The sequence below is a fragment of the Ambystoma mexicanum genome, chromosome 5p (assembly GCF_040938575.1).
Source record: "Ambystoma mexicanum isolate Mex_15411 chromosome 5p, UKY_AmexF1_1, whole genome shotgun sequence".
NCBI classification, from domain to species: Eukaryota; Metazoa; Chordata; class Amphibia; order Caudata; family Ambystomatidae; genus Ambystoma; species Ambystoma mexicanum.
The window spans coordinates 1,335,573,691-1,335,579,690 of record NC_090930.1 but is presented as its reverse complement, the minus strand read 5'-3'; positions in this window follow the sequence as shown (position 1 = coordinate 1,335,579,690).

Below are 6,000 nucleotides of genomic sequence, written 5' to 3'. Positions count from 1 at the left end.
ACTCAATCAGTAGGGATCCTCGTTTATTCATTGATCAAAACGACAATTCATAGGAAAGCCACACACCCCTTTTACAGGTGCCCGCGATCTAGACAAATCAGTGCCTTGGAACAACCACACGTGGTGCCTTTTGGCTCCACCCACCCTGCTCTGTGACACGATAGAAGAATGCCTTTGTGCCTGTCGCGCTACCGCTCACTCGTCTGTCAACACTTATCAATCAAATCCTTGCAACACACCGTAAAAACACCTCCCGCTGCCCTTATTACAATTCCTCCCCCCTCCCTCACAATGTCACATTGCTTGTTGGGTGTGTCATACTCACCAAGTTCCCTTGATGCGGGGCCGCTCGACTGCGTGCACCCCTCCAAGCGGCTTGCCACCTCCCCTCGTCTGGACCACGTCTGGACACTCACCAACCGCGGGCGTGATACTTCTCAATCGGCTCCCGAGGGCCAATATCCGGATTGCGCTGTCCGGTCTTCTCGCCGTTCCGCGATGGTCCCGTAGTCCTCAAAAGGGGGCAACGACAGAGGAGGCCACGCTGCCGGGTCACCTCGCTGCAAGTTGTATTACCAGGCCTACAGAAACAAACCAATCTCAGTAGTGCCTCCAACTTGTCGGGGTGATTCTCCCGGGGCCGGCAGAGCCGTCCACGGACCTCCGGGCTGGGGAGGCCCCAACTCCTCCTGTGTCCCCAAAAGGAGTATGAGACACACAAGAAGCAAGGCGGTACTGCAGTTTATTATAATAACGGCAGGGATGAGTCTCGGTTCGTATGCATCCGATGGGACTCTCACTCGTAGTGGGGCTCGCAGGCCCTTTTTACTGCAGTATGACGCGCTACTCGCGTCACCTGGGAAAGTTAGCACAAAACCTATCGCCACTCTGGATTGGGTTCCCTGAGTGGGAGGGTTAGTATAGGTAACATATGGAAAGAAATATTAGTGGATGAGGATTGGTCAGGTGGTACGCTTGGGTTGTCCCTTGCACTTGTTACTTTAGAATTGTTACAGAGGGACCCTTGGTGATTGGCTAAGAGTAATGGCATCAGTAATAAGCCCCCCTGTATTCTGATTGGTTCTCCCGCGAGCCCCCAAGCCTGGGACCATTGCCGTTCCCAGCTTGCGGTGTACCTGTCATTAGCAACAATGTGCAACTATGTGTTTGTGCAGACAATGGACAGGTCCGCTCATGGGTTTGTGGACAGGTCTTTCCCATTGCTGTAGGTGTCCATCTTGCCGCTTCGTTGTTGCAACTTGTGTCCCAGATGTGGGACCCTGGCGGCTTTCTGTCTCGTGAGCTTGGCACCTTGTCAGTTTGGCTTGGTCACGTGTGGAGAGACCTTAGTTGGAGCAGAATTATGAGCATTAGATTTGTAGTTCGTCCCTGAGGGCTTGGCACTTACAGGTGTAACCTTGGCGCTGGGCTCGTGGCACGCGAGTTGCAACATCGTGGCCTTGGCTGTGAGCTCTCGCTGGGGGCTCGTCCTGCATGGTCAGCACTTGTACTCTTGTCGCTGAGAGGATTTTCATTGCGAGGCTCCTGCCTGGGGACTCTTGCTTGCGGCCTACTCGGGCCTACTTCATGGGTGGCGGTACATAATCCATAGCATGGAGATCGCGGGGCGACAGAGTGTCACACGCAGCATTAGATATACATGGTGGTGTCGTCATAGGGATGAGGGGGCGGAAGAAGCGGCAGCAAGCATGTACACGAGCTCTTTGGCGTCTTGCGTTTCTGCGGTGCTGTAAAAAGGCCTATGTAAAAAAAAAACAACGATGCACGTCAGTGGGTGTGTCAGTCACCTACGTCATGGCACTGAGTATGTTCTTCGTGTAGGTTGGAGTGTGAGTGACCATTGTGCACGGTGGCACGTGTGTTCTCGTCTGTTGGCTATGTCGTTATGACATCTCTAACGATGTGGATACTTGTAGCTGTTGTTCTTAGTCGAGCTCATCCATGTCGCAGGCGTCGGCTTGAGCTTGGCGTGCTGGTGGGCATGCTCCTATTATGTGTACGTTTCTGAACCAGCATATTTTATCATCTGGTAAATAGACAAACTCGTCTCGTGGGGGGTGTCTGGGACGTGATCCTCTAGGCCATGGTCTGGATGAGATTGGGGGGAGGGTCTTGTCCAATTCTCCCACTTCACCAGGACATTTCCTGAAGGACTGTCCAGTAAAACCCCCAAGAAGAACAGTCGGGGCCACAGAGAAGGATGAAGCTAAGGAATCAGAAAACTACCAAGCTCGACAAACGTAGCGGTCAGTTTGTCGAGAGAGAAGAAAGAGTTGCTGACCTCGCACTTTGCAATACCAGTGATCTTAATTAACCACCAACAGTCATCAAGAATGCATCGATAGCGGAGCAGTTGGAAATTATATTGATCAAGAACTGGCAGCAAAGATGGGGCTTCCTTTGTGTTCTAAGCCAACTATGGACAAGGTAACCACCGTGGAGGGGACAGAAATCGGTTCCGGACCAGTAACTCAGTGCACAGCCAGGGTAACCTTGCTGTGCCAGGACGGACATCAGGAGTCTATTTCATTCGATCTCATCAATGCACCTCAGTTCAGGCTAATACTAGGGATGCCATGGTTGGTTGCTCACAACCCTTTGATAGACTGGCGGGCATGTAAATTAACTTTCCCCGGTGACTGCTCCCCTGACTGCTATTACCAAGAGGAGAAACCCAACGTATGAATCCCCATGACTCCTGGAGCGCCAGTATCAACCCTGGGAGCAACTAATACCTTGCCAAGTGAATACCATGATTTCCAGGATGTTTTCCGAAAGGACCAAGCCAATACATTGCCGCCGTACAGGCCCTATGACTGTCAGATCGACCTTGTTCCTGGTGCACAAATCCCTTGCGGCAGGATCTACGCTCTCACAGAACCAGAAAACCTTCATTTGAAATCCTATTTAGACCAGTACCTTGCAAACGGATTTATCTGTCCTTCGAAGTCCCCCGCAGCCAGTCCTTTGTTCTTCATGCCGAAAAAGGAAGGAGACTTGAGAACCTGTATTGACTACCGCGCATTGAACCAGATCACAGTGAAGAACCGCTACCCCTTGCCACTTATCCACGAGATGCTAGACCAAGTTAAAGATGCCCAGATTTATACCAAATTGTACGTTCGAGGAGGGTACCACCTGGTCCGAGTCAGAAAAGGAGATGAATGGAAAACCGCCTTCCGTACTAAGTACGGCTTGTTTGAATATCAAGTCATGCCCTTCGGGTTATGCAACGCTCCTGCGGCATTACAATATTTAATGGATGACGTCTTAAGGGAGTTAATTGATGTGTGCGCCTTAGTGTACATAGATGACATCTTAGTATACTCAGCCTCGGAACAAGATCATATCAGGCACGTTTGTTCAGTCACCAAGCTCTGTCAACATCGCTTGTTTGCAAAGCTTGAAAAATGCTTTTTCCACGTCACCGAAGTAGAATTTCTTGGTTTTATCCTTACTCCAGGAGGCATCAGAATGGAGGTGCACAAGGTAGATGCCATTCTGAAATGGCCTTCACCGACGTCTCTGAAAGGGGTACAAAGCATGCTGGGCTTTGCGAACTTCTACCGCCGGTTCATCCCAGACTTCTCTCAGGTTGTGCACCCAATCACAGTACCATTATGAAAAAACAATAAATAGTTTGCTTGGACCGAAGAAGCAGAAGAAGCCTTTCAGGAACTTAAACGAAGGTTTACCTCCGCTCCAATTCTGCAACATCCTCGCCCAGGCCTTCCTTATGTCATTGAAACTGATGCTTCCAGTCTCGCAATGGGGGCTGTCCTTTTACAGAGAGACCCGGAAACCGGCCAGCTACATCCTATGGCCTTCTGGTCGAAAAAGTTCTCACCTCCAGAGATTAATTATGCAATCACGGACAAGGAGCTCCTGGCTATCAAATCCACCTTTAAAGCCTGGAGGCACCACCTTCTGGGGGCCAGGCACACCATTATAGTCATCACAGACCACCGAAACCTGCAATATCTCAAAACAGCCAAGGCCCAGTCCTCGCGCCAATTATGGTGGGCCCTTTTGTTCGCCGAATATGATTATGTAATCACATTTCGACCAGGAGTCAGAACGGAAAGGCGGATGCCTTATCTCGCATGGGCATAGATGAAATAGTATATACAACTCCAGACCCAGTGCCTATTATACCTGAAGACAAACTCTTGGGTATCACGACAGCCTTAACACAAGCAGAACTACAAAAAGAAATCCAACGGACAATGAATCCTGATGCCTACCTCGCATGGCAAACTCAAGGAGAACAATATACCATCAAGGACCATCTACCCTTTTTTAGGGATCACCTATATATACCCAAGAAGGAATTACAACAGCATATTATTTCAAACTGTCGCGATGCACTGATCGAAGGGCATCCTGGGATCGCCAAAACCCTAGCTAAGGTGAAAGAGAACTTTTGGTGGCCTACAACCATTGGACATTCCTCCAGTTCCATGGCACACTCTTTCCCTTGGCTTCATCACTGATCTACCTCCAAGCCAAGGGTTCAACACCATTCTTGTAGTTGTGGTCTTATTCTCGAAGATGGCCCATTTTATTCCTCTCAAAGGTCTCCCTGAAGCAGCCACTTTAACAAAAGTGTTCCTGGAGGGCGTGGTTAAGCTACATGGCTTCCCTTCGGTTCTGGTCTCTGATCAAGGCAGCCAGTTTGTGTCAAACTTCTGGAAAAAATGTTATGCAATGGTGCACATCGACGTTCGGCTATCTACCAGTCCCCAAATGGCCGGCCAAACCGAGAGAACAATCAGACACTCGAGCAATATTTACGGTGCATGCTGCACCACGAACAAAGGAATTGGGAAGACCTACTATGGATAGCCGAAAATGCTTATAACAATTCTTTGCATTCAAGCACGGGACAAACGCCCTTCTATACCCTTTATGGCAGACATCCACGTACCTCTGAACTAGACCTTCCAGCCAGCTTGGAAATGCCAGCTGTAAAGACTCTACACACAGCCATACTCAGGCTTTCAAAAGGGCAAAGGAACACCTTATTCATGCCGGAGAAAAACAAAAGAGATTCGCCGACCAACATCGGAAAAAGGCCCCTGATTATCAAGTAGGAGACAAAGTTTGGTTAGCCACTAAATTCGTACCTATCAAGGGAACCCGGACCTTTCATCCCAGATTCTTAGAACCCTATACCATTAAGGCAATTATCAACCCAGCAGCCATGAAACTGGATTTACCACCTAATCTACACATCCACCCTGTATTCCATGTGTCCCTCCTGAAACCAATGCAACCCGGCACACGGATTGGGACACCACCTAAGCCCATACTTGTTGACGGAGAACCAGAATTCGAAGTCAAAGATATCTTGGACTCTAAATACTCGAGGCCCAAGCTATATTATCTTGTTGATTGGAAAGGATTTGGACCACAAGATAGATCCTGGGAGCCCAGTGAGAATGTCCACGCACCACGTCTAATCAGGAAATTCCATCAGAACTTCCCAACCAAACCTGGGCCAGACAGAAGGAACACCATGGGAGGGGCCTTAGGGGGCAGTGCTGTCACGACCCTCGCCCAAAACCCCCTCTGGCAAACCCATTGGCCAAGTGGAGTCAGGACTCGGGCCTCTAGAGCCTGGCATCCTCTTCAAAAGCCCTCATGGGGCCAGTCCTGGCGCCTTTGGTGCCAGGCTCATACACCATGAAAAACAATGTGCTTGGGAACTACTTTATTGTATTGTCAGCCAACATGGAGGCATCCACATAGCTTGGTTCCGAAGAACCAAGCTATGCGGTCTAGTGTTTTGGGTGTGGTAGCCTAGGGACTACTTTACCTGGACTATTTTGTTGGGGCTATTTAAACCACACCCGAGCAAGACAACACGCTTTGCGTTACTTTGCAGCTTGCAACTTGACGCTCTCCGTGTCCAGCTATTCCCTCGATCCTCGGAGAAGCAGAACCTGCAAGGAGACAAAAGGAACATCATTAGCAGCA